The 17,690-nt window shown below is 39.3% G+C and overlaps 1 protein-coding gene across 2 annotated transcripts in view; it reads left to right on the top strand.

Moving 5' to 3' along the window:
- The first annotated feature begins 2,839 nt into the window (after nt 1-2,839).
- The window catches only part of glceb (glucuronic acid epimerase b), a 69,249-nt gene continuing 54,398 nt past the window's right edge, over nt 2,840-17,690 (top strand). For both annotated transcript variants that reach the window (XM_037095889.1, XM_037095890.1), the window contains exon 1: nt 2,840-3,062. The gene's annotated coding sequence lies outside the window, so the exon portion shown is untranslated. The remainder of the gene's footprint in view (nt 3,063-17,690) is intronic.

Genomic DNA, 17,690 nt, shown 5'->3' with positions numbered 1-17,690 from the left:
ACGTGCTGTACCCTGAGGTCTCTTTGCCTGTGATGATATCATCTTCCTTTATTCATTTGCACGGTGTGTTTCATGAGGTCTGGCATCCGCATGTGTAGTGCAGAGCGGGGAATGTCTATTTTATTTAAGTCTGCGCTGAAATACCATCATCCAGCCTCATGCAAAAGACATTAGAGCTCAAAGAAAAGCTTGAAATTGCACTTTATCTAACACATTTCAGCATTTCAACTGTGTTTCCTCACTCCTGTCAAAAATACTGCAGTGCCTTATTCATACTCAATAACTTGGGACAGGTGCATTTATCCCAGAGTTCCCTGTGCCAGGGTTGAGGGGAGCTGTGGGGCACAGTGAATAAGAGGCAAAGGAGGTTCTGGGCTGGTCACCAGTCTGTCACAGGGCCGATTTCACATTGAAAATCACAACAAAGGGTAAATTATTCCCCACCAGAATCAGCCGAATTTGCCATTTGAATCCAGTTTTCATTTGCTGTCAGGCGTCTAACACACACTGCCAAGAACAAATGTACAGGAAGAAACACAGTAAACTACTCTTACTTTCTGGACAATGGTCATTTTGAAAAGACAAATTTCATTCACTCCAATCAGAAATGAAGTCATGCTGCCTCTGTGTTTTGTTGTTTTTTCTGGAACAATGACAATAAAAATCTATTGTATTCTCTTGACCTCTTTGTTTTTTATGAAAATCTCCTATTCCTGCCAGAGGTATCGCCTCTCTATGCAAGATTTAAAATTAATCAGCATGGTGGAATGAACAACCTTGGTTTATCACTGAAGGTATTCACTTCCTTGACATACTGGAATCAAACTTGACATGGTGAGTCTTTTCAGTTGCAGATACACGAGGAGCAGGGTCTGAACACAGTGAATAATGCATTATGTTGAGAAATGGTGAGAAAAAAGTGAGACGTAAAGCAATGCAGAAAAAAATGTCAGAATGCTGGATATGTGATGCCTCCCAAAGAGCTGTCAGAAAGGAAATGAATCATTTACAGAAATAATTTGTTCTCATTAACTAATCAAATGTTGATTTCTCAGTGTTTCACCCTTTTAGTCCATTCATACAATCACATATGTAAACCATGACTGCACAAAGTGGGGCCGTGGGTCAGCCGACCATGAGGTTCAACATGGACATGCAACATGATGTTTCTAGTGATAGTGAATTACAGTTTGATTAAAGAATTTGGTAAGCCTTTCTTTTACAGTCCCCTAATTACCAGGTATTTACCAGGTAAATTCATGGTAACACAAAAGTGTTACTAGGTATTACCAGTGGTAAGAAGAAGTAAATACAATGAAACTATTGCCAAAATGCTGGGCATTTAACTGGTAAATATATGGTAAATTATAGTGTGTTATTGTGTAATTACTAAGAAGGTAAGTACAATGAAACTATGGCCAAAATGCTGGATATTTACCTGGTAAGTATATGGTGAATTATATTGTGTTACTGGGTAATTACTGCTAGTAATTAGCAGGTAGCTACAGTCCTAGTTATTTACCCAGTTAATAATAGTACCAAAAATGTGTTACTAGATATTGTATTTACTTTCATATTACCACTGGTAGTTACCTAGTAACACTTTTGTGTTACCATGAATTTACCAGGTAAATACCTGGTAATTAGAGGACTGTAAAAGAAAGGCTTACCAAGAATTTGTATAATCTTCAATGCAGTTGTATCTTTTGTAAAGGTAAAAATGCTCTTTAATTATATATGATCCCTAATTGTTAAATATTTTTCAGAAATTTTGCAGGAGGAGCCAGGCTTTGTGCATAATGCCAGTCAGTTCTGTGGAATCCAAGTGACAATGTTGTGTGCACCCCTGTATCTGCCATATTATCTAATTCACAACAAAAGAAAATGTGTTTGGAAAAAGTGCTTTGACACAAGATTAAGAAAATTTTACAAACACTGAAAGAAATGAACATGCATATAAAGTGATATAATTCACATATAATCTAATTTAATCCTCATTTATCACATTAAGATCTGTAAATTATCGATCACAATCAGCAGACTGGCCTAGACCGTAATAACTGTGATTGGAATGTCTACTTTGAGATTTGCTGCTCCATTTTAGTGGAACAATTTACAACAGATGCTGAAGTTCACTTCTGTAAGTATGCACAGGTTATAGCCGATGTATTTTTGACTAATACATTGGTGCTTGTGACAAAATTACATCTGTAAATATATTGATTCATATTTAAATTTTTTATATAACAGATGGTTATATATGACCATCAACATAACTATAGCAAGGATAGAAACATCTGTAAATATTAGCTCTTAATGTAGACTTTACAATCACATTATTAACTGTTGGTATGAAACTATACCTGAAGCCAGTCTTTTGATCGTGAGTTATTAATTACAGATCCTCAATTAAGAAATGAGGATAGATGTTATTATATAAGTATTATATTAGTTTATTTGAAAGCAAATACGTTTTCATTTACAGTATATATCTGTGCTTCTTACCTTTTTAAAGTTGTGTTGTTTTTATAATGTAAACCTGTTCTTCTATGTTCCCATTGGTAAAAATAAAAATAAACAGGTTGAGATTCATTCAAATGGATAGATATTTTTCTATGGTTGCTGTGTTCCTTTAAAATATTTTTATAACATCATTTAGACAAGCTCAACACAGGTCAACGTGATATTTTATTCAAACACTTTTATTTTGTAATATTTCACAATGCACCGACTTTACAAGATTAAAAGCAGTTCCCCAACAGCACCAACAAAACAAATCCTGGACTCCAGCCGGATAATTTGATTGGCTCGTAGATTCCGCCGAGCTCTCGTTCTTTCTCGCGATACTGAAGATCCTTCCCAGTGAGAGGCAGATCTCAAAGTGCATTCAGTTGCTGTTGTGGCTGGGAGTCAGCACAGGCAGTCAGTCAGTCCCTTTGGTTGAACCCTTCTTCAGCCTGAGGTGAAACGGGAGTCTTTTAAACTGCCCGACCAAACGAAAACAACTCTCACCGCTGTCTCTGAACCAACTCTGATTCTGCACGACACCTTTAGTCCCGCAGGTAAGGCTGCTAACGTTACGTCTTGTTGGCTCCCTCTGTCCAGACACTCATATGCAGTGCTAGCTGATATTTTCAGTTCAGTTTCACATCAGCAAAGCAACATTTAAATCCCACCTGTGTCGGTTTCCTCTCCTGTCACACCTTCCTGTCGTGAGACACTTTGGCGTGAAGTCTTTAATACAACCTTGAGCTTGTCGGGTTGTGTGAACTGAGCCAGAGGGGGAATACAGGAACTTCAAAGCTCACTGTTGACTGTCTGTCTCTGGAATGCATACCCCCTGTTAGCTTGTATGCTAACGATAGATCTGCTTAGTATAAAGTAGCTGTTGGCTGGCTCACTAGCTAGCTGGCTAAGTCGCCTGCAATACAAAAAATATCAGCGTTTTACATTGTTGTCCGGTCGGAGAGGTTGTGATGAGGTGGCTGCGCGAGGAAGCCATGACAGCTGGCTCTGTTTTTTGTGAATGGACCAGAAACTGACAAACTTAACTTGTGGCACCGGTTAGCTAACGTCCAGTCATCTGTGGGTTAACAGCAGATGGTTTCTTCTAAGATCATGTTGTTACATGCAAGATATTTTGACATAAGTGCTGCGTTTCATTTCTAGTTTCCTCTGATGACTGATGGATAGTGTTTCTGTCTGATGTGCAGCAACTTCTCCATCCTCAGAGATGTTTCGCTTCCACCTCCACGCGGCACACGTTTCTGGAGCTGTCCTGTTATTATAGTCTGAAGCTAAAGTACCACTTTTGTGCAGTTGTGCTTCTGGCAAGACAGCAGTCAGAGATGCAGTGACGCTAGCTTTACTTTATGTGCTCAGCACTACCCTTGATATCCATACCAGTCCTTCACTGCCGGATCTCTCTATGTTCTGGTGAAGATACAGCTGTTGCATTGTTAGTGTGTGTGCACTGTGAAGCGTCAGCTGTAGTTGGAGGGAGTTTATTTTCATGATACTGACATTTTGCTGTGTGCCCGTATCCTCCTTTTCCTTGCATGTGATGCTTGGCTTCCTTGGTTAGAGAGGAAATGTATTATGTATTATGATCTGTATTTGGATAAAATATACAAACATACAAAATTTCAATAAAAATAGTGAGCATGGCATTACAAGCAATGAATAATTTGTAAGATGCCATTGTAGATGGCCCAAATGAAAGTAGAACATGTTATTGAAAATATTTATAATAGGAACTTCAGATATTACTCCCAAGTCAGTGTCCAGCAGAGAGTGTGTGTTGTTGTACTAGACACCGGAGGGAGGAAGGATCTCTTGCGGCGTTCAGCGGTGCACCTCGGTTCTGTCAGTGTATTTGCTGAAGGAGCTCTGATGTTCATTACAACAGGCTTAAAGGGAATGCGAGGGAAAAAAAACACAACTGGACAATTAACAATTTGGCTCATCATCGTGCTTTTGTACAGAGGAAATTATTTGAACATTTGCCACTGCTTAATATTGCGATAGATGGATGCAGGTGGTTTTGTGGATTTTATGTCACAAATATTGTACATCTTGGAGTTTAAAAAGCTGAATAGAATAAATTGGCTGATAGTAATTTCTTTTACAAGCATAAAACAATGAAACTGATCGTTCAGTCGATATTTTCTGTACATCTCGTGACTGAGTTGCACTGACTTGGACCCTTTTTTTCAGTTGAAAAATCAACATATCTCCATGTCCAAATTAGCCCAAACATACACTGATAGAGTTCTGTACTGTAATTTGCATAGGCTGCATATTGCCATATTCCATGTGTATTCCCATAAAAGCTTTTTTTGATGGACGCTATGTAAATGAATTAATTTGATGGAAATGGTGTTATGTATTTCATTTTATATATGGTCTTGCAGTGCCCATGTCTCTGCTGATCTGCACTTTGCTTCCTGCGCAATCTCTGAATCTGTGAATTCCACACAACAGACAGTGTTAAGAATTGTCTGTGGCTCATTTTGTGTCCTTGCTTCAACACATAACCTCAAACAAAGTCTAGTGAATGCGTCTAGTTTCAAATTGTAAAGTTGAATTCTTCTTTTCACAAGGTCTTTCATCTTTGTCAAAGTGCTATGACTTGAATTTCTAACTACTCCACATTCTATACTGAGTTTTTAGTTATTTCACTGGGTGAAATACCTTGAATGCTTCACATTTTGCTGAAGAGCGAGCTAAAACATGTTTGAATGTTTGACAAATTCCATTTCACTGATTACATGCCTATTTTTCTCTTAAACATGCGTCAGTATGTGTCTGTGCACAAACATAATTTGATTATGATTGATTGACTTAGGTCGATACTCAGTCATCAGCAGAGTATCAACCATCATCAACCTGATACGCTCACCTGGTTTATTACTTATACATTGAGGTTATTACAATATGTAAATGTCTGATAGGGCTCAACACTATCAGCTTCCATGTTTTGACCACATCAACCATTAGTTTCAATCCGTCTGATGCTGTTAACAGTTCATTGTGTGTTAAAATGCCTTTGAACCTCCCAGTGCGGATGTGTAGTCCTCCACCTGGATAAATACACATTTCATTGTTAGACTGATTTTACACAGTCATACATAACAGTTTGAACTTTGCAAGTTGGAGAATCTTGGAAAATCCTTTTAAAACTGACCTCTGAAACAGTGGGAAAGTAGAACATTAGAACATCAAAGACGACCTTTTACTGGGAGAGTTGATCCCAAAATCAGCCTGAACTATACCCGCCAATCATATTCACATGCAAAAGGAAATTTGCCGATGTTCATGGACTTCAGGCTCGGGCTGATGACATCATGAACCTCTAATGTAAACATTAATGGCATCCTTCTCAGGTGAAACTGCCTAAAGCAAAGTCTGTGAATGATCGTGAGTAACTGGGGCATGATTTCAGGAAAGAGACATTTCTGTTTAGTTTTTCCAATGTATTCCTTTGGGTGCTTTAAACACCACAAGCCAAGCCTCGTCTAGTTCCATTAAAAAGAAAAAAGGCAGACAGCTCTATAGTCGATGTCTCCAAAACATGGCATCTCACACCAAAACAATCTAGATAGATAAATAATGCTGTCGGTAAAAGGAGCAATGTGTATTTTTAATCTGGATTGGACTGTTGTTTTAGTTACATTTACGTGTAAAGGTTAATTCCTGATCTTGGAAATACTGAGGAAGACCGTGAGATGTGATTCAATATCCAAGAAATGCAAATAGGCCTATTTAAATGTTAAACTGAAGTATGTGTTGTCAAGTTGTAACCTATGACATGATGGCAGCTGCTGTTTCAACTTTGGCAGCCAGCATTGATCCCTGGCAGCCAGCCGGCCAACCATCTAAAACTTGCTGTTGGGCACTGTGTGGTGTCATTTGGTGCTCTGAATTTACACATGAACCAGAAAGGCAGTGGAGTGAAGCAGATGCAGAGTAGGTTTTCCCTGAGTGGAACGTGCGGAGGAAGATGCACACAAGCAATGAGCATTAGTTTTTATTGAATGGACAAGAAATGTATTTATGTTTAATATTAATGTTCATATTGTGCTCATATTAATACAATTTTTCAGGCTGCCACATGTCCATCCACACATCAAACATGATCATATAAATTGGGCTCTTCGATGCCAGTGTGAGCTCTGTACACAATCCAGCAGCTTATTTTGTAAATGTAATGCTGCATTCAGATTCAACATGGTACAGTGTGCAAGTGATAATGCATGTTTTTGCAGCGATAACTTTACCTTGATAGTTATTTATCTGGCACACTGTCTTTGTCCCCCACATCCACAGAAAATCTTCACACTTGCGTTCAGATTTGAGGCTTCACATATAAAATGCACACCCGCACACACATTCTGCAGACATTCACAGTCTGAAATGAAACACTTCAAATACAGTGAGAAGGTCCTGGTTTCGAGACTGGGCTGGGTCAGGTAATTTCATGATCTCTCCGGGGCCTGCATGGGTTCTCTCTGGGTAGTCAGGCTTCCTCCCACAATCCAAAAGACGAAGCAAGTTAGGTTAATCGGTCACTCTAAATTGTAGGTGGGAATGCGAGGGTAAATGTTATGTCTGTATTACTCAGCCCTGTGATAAACTGGTGACATGTCTAGGGTTACTCCCAGAAAACAGAATAATGAGTGATGAAACCTAGACATGTCACCAGTTTATCACAGTTTTTATCAATTGCTTGTCTCACGGCGTTCATCTTTTTTGGAGCTGCAACAAGTATTCGAATAATTGGTGAGTCGATCAAAAGAAAAATAATCTCCAACTATCACTAATCACTTCTTAATGTGAGGATTTGCTGCTTTTCTGTCTGACTTATGACCTTAAATAAAGAGTCCCTGGCAATCTGAAGATTACACTTTCACTTTGGGAAACTGAAATGAGCACTTTTCATACTTTTTCTTTAAAGAATGAATTGATTAATTGATGATGAAACTAATAGTTAGCTGCAGCCCTACATCTTTAAAGCCTGGCTTTGCAGACAAATATTTAAATACCTGACTGACTGTTCAAACTGGTGAAAACATGTGAAAACATTTACATGATACAGAAAACAGAATAATGAGTGATGAAAAAAGTCATATATGGTTTATGGTTTCATTGCCAAAGAGGGTGTCCTGAAGTGTGCTTACAAAGATTTGCACACAGAACCTTGTTCCATTGAGTGTGTATTTGTACTATTTTTGAGTGGTGGCAGATTGCAATAACACAGGCAGAAGTTGGCAGCTTGCTGATTAGGCAGTGAGCTAATCAGAACAAAGACTTTATAGAAATGCCTAAAGAAGACCAAGTATAACACTCCAATCTCACACTGTGAGATATTGCATAAATGAACACTATGGAATGGATGATACTTTTAGAATACTTTATGAAGAAGAGAGGAGATTCTGAGTGAAAACTATTTGGACCCAAACAAGTACCTTTTAAAATCCATAAATCTCAGCACCGGGCAAAGTAATCCTTTAGTCACTGGTATTGATCAGCGGCTCCTCGTAGATGTATTAAGGCTATTTCCTGCTGTGGTGCAAATTGTTCCTCCTCCAGCAGAAAACACCAGCAACACAATGTTGTTGTAATCCACTTTAACACTACAGCTTTGTTCCATATAGTTTATTATTTTATGATTTTCAATGCCAATTCTGGTACTTTTTTTGTTTTTGTTTTAAACGCACAGTATTTCAGTTCAGTCTTACAGATTTTCCAGCATAAAGCATTGATGACACTGCTGCTGAAGTTTTGGCTTCGTTTGGTTTTTCTTTACATACATATTGTCGTCCTGTAGCTGCGGCTCTGATCTGTGAGTGTCTTGCTTTTTAGTTCATAGATCCTGGTGTTTTTCAGTGAGAGGTTGACTGATTAAGTATTGGAGAAACTTGGCTGTGATGGTGGCTGAGGATTTAGTGATTGTTCAGACCCTTCGGGATCCTGGATAACAATTTGGAGAGAATTTGATGAGCATTGGTTCCACTGTTACTATATCAGGCTTCTCAACTGGAAAATTATTACTTTAAGGGGAAAGTAAAGGCTATATTTTTTCCCCACATATAGGTTTGTTATGGTTGGTTTAATGCACAGTTACAGATTTTTTCTTTTTCTGTCTTAGGGATTGACCACTATTTTATTTTTCCAGGGCCAATACCTATACTGATTTTTAGTAAGGATACCAATAACCAATATTTGGAACAGATATGCATTTGCACAAAAAATAAATATATTGACATTTATTCAATATCTTTTGTTACCATGCAGATTCAGATTATTCCGTTTAAGCTATTGTGATGTGTTACTAATCAGATTGTGTTGTGGGTGGGATATCGAGTGAGACAACAGAGTGGTGAATACAGAACAATCCTGCAACAGTCCAAAGTAATGCATTTTTAGATTTAATTCAGTTAATCAGAAATGGGACACAATAAGCACTGAAACCCATAGCCGGAAAATGCTTCTGAAAGAAATTCTCTTGATTCTGGGGTATTTAAGATGTCACAGGCGTCGTCGTTGAACCCTTATTACACATCTCAGTTTGTCACCTCCAGTAAATATTAATCATGTAGTCTATCCGGTGATATCTGCTGAATTTGGCAGAGTGCAGTTTTATGTCACTGCTCTTTGATTTATTGTTGATGTATGTCCTTCCAAAGCCATTTGAGTCTCTTCTCTGATGAGTGCCCTTAATCAGCACATTTCACCAGCCTGCACGAAACAGTCAAGTGTCCTTGTGACTGGAGTTCTCTCTTCTTTTCTCCGACTGCGTGGTCTGTTTAAAATACTGATACAGCACAGGACAGAAAGCTGTCGATTGTTAAGTGTTATATATTGAACTCTAGCTATTTTCCCCCTTTCATGCAGATCTTGTACTGCAGAATGGGACCAAAGAAGAAACCAGATCTGCAACTTGTAGCATTTCCAGTCCTTTGCTGTGTACACTTTAGTAATTACTAACCTTAAACCTGAGACCAGTGCTAGTTGTCTTTGATCCACTGACTCTCTGAATTATGCAGAGGCCTATAAAGTAATATTACTCCCTATTATTACACTGCCTAAGGTTTTGACCAAGTTGAAACATGTCTGCCTCGCCAAGAATCAACAGCATAAAGATCTCCGTCCCGGCTTGATTACAGTCAGTATTTTAATGTGTGCATGACAATCATCTGCCTGAACCACACATTTTCTAAAGAATGAGTCACTGTGTGGCTAAAACATTGGGTTAAAACATTTCTTCTGAGTAACAATTGATCGAGGTTCTCACTCCAGCTGCTGTATGAATCCTCCCCTGCTTCTACCAGCTGATATGGTGCAACTACGAGCGGGATAAGATGCCAGCTGATACAGTTTCTGACACCTCTTTATTTTTCTAATTATACTACAGGCCCTAAAATATATATATTTTTTCCATCTATTAGTATTATCATCTTTTATACTTTTGGATGATGAAACATTTTCTTCTCAGCTTAAAATAGAAGGCAAATGTAACATTTATTTTCATATGTGTTTACAGGACCTCTTTTTGGAGCGTGTTTATCATCTTAATTAGGCTTTAAAGGAAAGGTCTGTATGAGGCTGAGTCTTTTCTCACACTCTAGAGGCTTTCCCATCTGTTTTCTACCAGCAGCCCAAAAAGAGATAATTCATGACTAATTATTAGCAAAAGATATTTAACTATCATAAATTATCCTTTTTAGTGTCCTCGGCATTTAGTTTGAAGTCAAACAATCCTCACTGTTCTTCATCTACAGGCTTTAGAGATCTACATGCTATTATATGCTGTCACACACTGAGTTAATAATCTTAACCCAAAGCGACTCAATACTTTTCTTAAGATGGCAGAAATATTAACCGGAAACACTTACAACGAGACATTGGAGATTTTTCATCCAGCCCAGATTTTTCTATAACCTTTCTATCAAAGTGGTTACACCTTTTTAATATCTTTTTATTAGGCCATTGTGGGCAGTGTTGCAAATCAGCCAGCTGGAGTGGTTTATTACAATTCTGGGTGGAGGGGGTCTTTGCATCAGTGTGATGAAGCTGATTTGTCACGCACTTCAGTCAAAGGATTAGCCAAAAACAGACATTTCCATCTGTTTATTTCTGGATTAAATTGCCAGAATATGTCTTAAAGACAAGACACTCCTTGCCCTGACCTCTTAGCCCTGCCGATGTCTAGGTTGTCCTAGATATCATATCATACAATATGAAATGATACATGGCCCTCAAAGGGATAATATCACTGCGATCAATTCTGCAACAATCACTATATTGTAAGGTACATCACGACATCTGTCCAACAGAAGAATATAAAATGCCCTTAAAAAGGTAAAGCAGGTGGCAGAGGGAACATTGTCACATTCAAACGTTGCAACTAAACCCAACAATGGACTTCATAATACTGGCAGCCCTTGGTGACAAGAAAGGAAGCTTTCACTGCTGCAGGGTGACTTACAATGTTAGCATTAGCTGCTTTATCAACAAGGAGATCTGGGTGGTGGCTTTGCTTGCTTGTGGTGTTGCCCTTGTACTTTACTTTTTGCCAGGCTGTTGTTGCATATCATGTAGTCTTTATCGATTTGGGGACTCACTGAGGTGTCAAATTGGCTGGTAAATCTGTTTAGAGTGCCTTGTTTTTTAGATTAGAATATCAATATAGAGGATATGGACATAGATATATATGGAGCCAGCGTATGTATATGGGTATTGCACGAGGAAGGACGATATATTTTGCTGTTTGAATATTTTGTCCCACCCATAGCCTATAAAGCCTCACTAAGGTAATGAAGTAGTGGCGTTGTTTGTATTTGATGAGTTCATTAATAGTATGATGTTGTGATAGAATTGCAATTTTCTATCTCCATCAGATGAATGGCAAACACCATTGTCATACTACCACAATAAGGAAAGAGAAAAGACCACAGCTGATGATCGGCATATTTGAAATGTCTGGTCATGTCTGTTTACATAAACACCGTTGACAGCAGATGACATTTGGATATCACATTTCATTGGGGGAGATTTTAACCACCAGCCAGTGTATCTCTGTTCGGAGGAGCAAGGGGGCGTTGAAATGGGAATGATCCTGTATTTCTTGGTATACAGTGTATCACTATTGTGATATAAAATACATATACCCAACATAAGACTTGATCCACATTGCTGACACCGAGTGGCAGGAGAGAGATTATCGGATGTTGGTTGTTTTTGACTAAGCTGGCAGATGGCAGTTCTACTTTTGATGCTTCTTTCCTTGCTGAAGTTGACCAGACTATCCTCTTTAACCCTTTAAACAAGGACCTTGGGGTTTTTAACCCAAACCCTAACCCTAATTGACTTCGGGCTCAAAAGGGTTAAACTGGCCATTTTTCCTGCTCCTCACAGCCCATCATCCTCAACCCTGCTGCCTTGTAAGAAGTTGCTTTCACATGTGAACTTGCACTTTCACACATGTTGCAAACAACAGCAGATGGTCTGTTTCAGACACAATATCACTTCTGGAAATACTCTGTTTGGTTTCGGTGAGGGGCGATGCCTTCGTAGGATGTGTAAGAGGGTTACTGTCTGCTTACCTATACCATATGTATGTGGGCGTATCTGGATGCCGTACAGGACAGCAACAGAGTACAAAGCAACGTCATCAATATCATCATCACGCCAACTCTCTTGCTGTGAATTGTCTGAACAGTGACCAGCTCTAGTCTCTCATGGGCTCAGATGGATCACACAGCCTTTGTTCTAGGGAGATGGAAGGTTGAAGCTGGTTTAATGTATGGGTCAACTGGTTTTGAACATTTGTGTTCACACATGCTGCTCCTCTGGGTAATGTCTTTGAGACCCTTTATTGCCATGATTAACTTGAATGGCTTGTTTGGCTTGTTAACAGTCAATGTTATATCCACTCAAAACCGAGGATCTTTGTTTGCATGTTTTATTTGCCCCAGCAGGGGTTTCACACATCTGGCCCTCTTAAGTCCTCTTGACCTGTCCTGGGAGTTTTCATATCACTGGTTAGATGGAGAAAAGTGTCATCTATAGGATGTTTGGAGCAACATTACAGATTGAGGTTATTTCTTACTAAATTAATTTCAAGGCTTAAATGTTTGTTAACAATATAGAAATTGTAAAAACATGAACAAAGATTAAATCTCCTGCAAAGAACAAGTATACATTAGAATTTGCATACATGTAGAGGCAAATGCATGATTAATGATGAGTAATTAGAACTGATCACAGGAAAAGGATACAATATGTCTCTAATGCAAATCGTACATTCCAGCGCCTGAACTGTCCCCCATGTTTTCTCTCTTAATAGGCACTGAACCACTCCACGCTTGGATCAGCTGGGTGTTAACTTTCCGTTTCTTTTGACATCAGTGCCTTCATTGAAAAAATAGTGCTGTATTAAATATAATGCACCACATACAGCCTCACGACTCCTGCAAAGCAAATCTTTTATGTGTTGAGGAGCAAATGTTAAGAGCACAAAGGCAGCAGAGGAGAAGATGAAAAGAAGAATGCAGTATGTGTTGGTTAAGTTGTTTTCCTGTTAGAATAGCACCCTTTTCAAATAATAGTTTTAAGGCCATTGTGGAAGTTGCTGACCTCAAGCTGTTCAGCCTTCTTCCTGCAGAAAATGTCATTGATGTCTCTGCTACAGGTGGCCAATAGTAACTTTCTCTCTGCCTCGCTGCTGTAGCTCAAGCTGAGATTTTTGTCTCAGTTTCAGACAGTTTTGTCTTTGCTTTATAACAGGCTAATAGAAACACTTCCTTAAGAACAAACCTCAGACCACTGAAACTCTCAGAGTGTCTCTCATAATTACCTATTTGATATTGGTATTAATGAGCAAACAGGTGGAAGATCATATGTTTTCTTGAAGATGATCATGGTGGATTGCGCAAGGTTTCAATATTATGAACAAAACATGGGTTTGTCAGGTGAAGTTTTGATTGTGTTAATGACAGGATTAGACTCCATGCTCTTTTTGCTTTTCAAGGCTTCTGTGCCACATTAAGATTGGACCACGGGTTAGTAAATGAATACTGTGACTCAACAGTCGGGGTAAAATAATCAGTTCCTATAAAGCAGTTATATCTTGATGCAGAAATGTCTAAAATTGGAAATTTAACACCCATTTGTCATAATCATCGGTTTCCCGGTGTGATTTAGAAGGAGGTGCCACAACTGATCTCACTGTTCCACTTAACAACTTATCTGTCCTTTCACTGCTTCACCATATTTAAACATGTGCATGGAAGCTGGTTGGCGCTCTGCTGGAGCAGCGTTAGAAAACATTACGCAAAATGCATTGAACCAGTTGAGGGACTGTAAAAGATTCGGACATGCTAGCTTGTCTGTTGGGACTGAGTCCAGATGCTGCTCCATTTTTCTTACAGTCTGACACATTACATTTGACAAGATGAGCAATTTGAAAATGGCACCCAGCAATTATTTTTGCTCCAGACTCTGCACATCATCGAGTCAGGCGAGTATCTTTAAATTAATGCCTGAGCAGGTCTCATCCTGCGAGGTCCCTATTGTTTTTGTAGTGACGACTTTTTTGTCCCAATTGATCGCATTTTTCACTGCCTGAACATACCCCAAAACTCACCAAACTTGGAATTTAGCTCACACCTACCAAAAAATGTTGTTAATTCCCACCACTAGGTGGAGCAATAATCAAGGAAAGTGCATTTAGCCTCATAACTCCCGTATAATTTATCACAAGTTATGTCATAAACCTTATGTCCACGTGTTCCCTGAATTGTGTTGAGTCTCATGATATAGGCCATGCCCATTTCCACCTACTGTTTTTTTCTGCAAATTTGCGATATATCACAAACCTACTTTTTCACCAATTTGCATGAAACTTTGCAAACAGCATCTGTGGATCCTCCTGACAAAAAGTTCTTGAAGTAATTTTGATATTTCAAACAATACTCAAGTTATTAACTTCCTGCAGATTTTATTACAAACGGGAAGTGTTGCATATCTCCACATTAGTCTGTCCGAATGACATGAAACTCAGGCTACTACTACCCCATGAGCCCCTGGGGTTCTGTGGCCGATTACCACTAGGTGGCACTCTATAAATTGAACTATTCTATATCTCCACATTGGTTGGTCAGATTAACACGAAACAGGTACAGTTATTCCTTTCCAATTATTGCCAATCCTGACAATAGCTGATGAAAGGTGTTACCATCGGACTTTACTGTGCCCCCTGGAATATTAAAAACCCAAGCTCTGCCTCCTACATGCACGTTATCTGGGATACCGAACTGTCACACCTATGGGAAGTCGGCCATTTTGATTCAAAGTTCCCATTTCACCCCCATTTTGATCCATTTACATGCCTCGTACTTTAATGAACTTCTGCTACAGATTCAACACCACAGACTTCCAGTTCACTCAGTATCATCCTCATACCTTGAACACGAAAACGTATCAAAAGCTTTCACCTACATCAGACATGGTGGGTGTCATAGTGCGGTCCATTTTCATGCTTCGCCATAAAGCATCAAGTCCTTATAACTTCAACATACAATTTTCCATGTACACCATTTTATCACACATGTATACGATGTCACCCGGAATCCATACTGTGTCATATCCATAGCACCACCTTCTGGGCACAGGAATTCAGACAAACATCATCCTATTTACATGACATTTGTAGGTTTTTTTCCTCCATGTCATACACAAGATGACATGCAACTAAAAGGTGAGCACACCATCTGACAGCGTCGCCGCCAATCAATAATCAGAACACAACTGACCACAAATTTGTTTGAGGGATTTTTTTTTACCTGTACTCCATTTTGATATAATGTAGAGTGCGCAGACTTCGGATTATTGAATACTGGCAGGGGCAGTTTACGAAAACATAAAGGAACCACTTCCTCATTCCTGTCTGGACCAAACTTCACGTTTCATAAGAGTCCAGCCCTGAACACGTAGGCCAATATACAGTCATTGTCACAGCGCCACATGTTGGACACAGGAAATTACATTTAACCCTTTCCTGCACTGTCCGAAAGACGGATGGTTAAGAGACGCATGTACAATAATCAGCCAATGGGACAGGGTACGCGGCATGCCCTGACAGCAGACGTTCATCGGAAAACTTTCTTTTTTAGCAAACTCTGTGTACACAAACAATGTTCTCAATGCCCGTGTTCATGTGTAGAGACCCTGGTGATACTAGGATCAACAATTCATGTTATGTCAAGCCTTCTTAGTGTTTTAAAAGTAGTGATTTTGATGTTATCGCTAATTAAGAATGAGTTTGACCCAAAAACGAAAATAGGGTAAATCTTAAAGTGCCTCTTTTGTTGTAATTATGGTTTGACTTGTATACATTCACAAAAAAAGCATAAGTTGCATTTTGGCGAGAGTTTCACTTTAAAACCTTTATACTACTGCAGTTCTAACACAGTAGAAGTTATCAACTGCTTGATAACCAGTAGACCATAATTTTCTAAAAGAAGTTCTGGTTCTGGGGACTCAAACACAGCAACAGCCGGTCATAATGGCTGCCTTTGTTCGTCTGGGTGTTTCTTGTCTAGTCTTCATTCTGTGGTAATATTTGGCAGTGGATAGAGGGGGAGGTTGGATGAGTACAGGCTCTCTGTGGGACACTGCTGTTGTAAACCCCTGCCCTGTGACCTCGCAGTACAGCCAACCACAGCCTGCTTCAAAGGCAACACGCAGACAGCTTATGTCTGCATACTTTGGAGCCGTAACCCCACCCCAGGCACCTTCCTCTATACCCCTCCTCTGTGCTAAATACCAACCACCCTGTACAACAAAGAATGTGGCCCCAGTTGCCCCCAGGCACGCAGACAACAGACAGCAGATACAGGCCATTCCCCCCACTCATTATTCATCATATTTTCTGGCTTTCAGTGAATAAGTCTTTCTGTGTCTAACACTGATTTCTTTCATTTTTTATTGTGGATTTAGCCAAGAATAAGAGCTGGTTGATCCAAACAGGCTTCCCAAGGAATTGTAACACTCTACAGGGAGTGAGATGCTCTGGTTGGCTGGCTCATGATCATGTGTGGAGTGCTTGTGCCTGTGCCTTCTGTCCTATCTGTCACAGTGTCATTACCCAAACCCAAGAACCCCACTGTCCCTTCACACACATGGTTTAATCACCCGCAAGCCCATAATGTAGTGCTGTTCTTCTCAGCCACGATTGTCTCTTTCAGTTGTCTGACTTGCAAGTCTGTCTTCAGTGGCAGTGAATAGAGGTGCCACTGTGTTGTCCCTCAGTGTGTGTTTTGTGCAACCAAAGTTAATAACGTCTTTCGTGTTTTACTGACGGGCTGAACGCTTCTCACTTCATTTCTCACTCATTGCAGACTTCATGTGTCATTCACTTGTTCAAACAGTCGTGGTCTATAGTGGAACTGAGGCAAAAAAAAACCAAAAACTTGGCACCTGCTATACAAACAGCATGTTTGTCCACCCTGTCCTTGGTTCTGGAGTTTGTGCCAGTCAGCTGTATATTGATGAAGTTTTTTCTGCTGCTTTGTATTTTTGCATAAAGTAGGCACTGGATGATAAATTTCCTCCTCATCAAAATATTCTTAAAAACGTAAAGTAACTACTAAAATTGCAATAAAACATCACAGAGTGGACACAAGGATAAATTAATGGTGGTCATTTTGGAGTTTGGAATCAGTAGTATGTACACGTCCAATTTAACTTGTTTTTTCTTGGGGATGCACTATGTAAGTCAAGCCTTCAGCCCTAATAAATCAGGAAACCAATGTAGGACTGTACGTCAGTGAGCTAGACATCTTTTTGTGCCACTGTAAGAATTCTATATTATCTCAATTCTCAATTATCCTGATGATAAATCACCTCAATCAACTTATTGTCGGTGTGTTTTTTATCATGAGATGCGTTAAAATCTTGTATCCCATCCCTCATTTAAAGTAAAATTCCTGCATTGTTCTAACAGGGTAAAAACTAAAATACTGAGAGTTAAACACATGGACATTTCAAATGCACAAACATGAATAGAATATCGCTGCTTTATGAAGAAGAGAACAGGGCTTTAACTAGGATTGTGTGGTTGCAAGATGTCACCACCACCCACTTTGAGGCAGGAGGGAGGTGTTTTAGTCCGAGTCTTATTAGTT

The sequence above is a fragment of the Acanthopagrus latus genome, chromosome 4 (genome assembly GCF_904848185.1).
Source record: "Acanthopagrus latus isolate v.2019 chromosome 4, fAcaLat1.1, whole genome shotgun sequence".
Classification (NCBI taxonomy): Eukaryota; Metazoa; Chordata; class Actinopteri; order Spariformes; family Sparidae; genus Acanthopagrus; species Acanthopagrus latus.
This window is presented reverse-complemented; position numbering and strand designations above follow the sequence as displayed.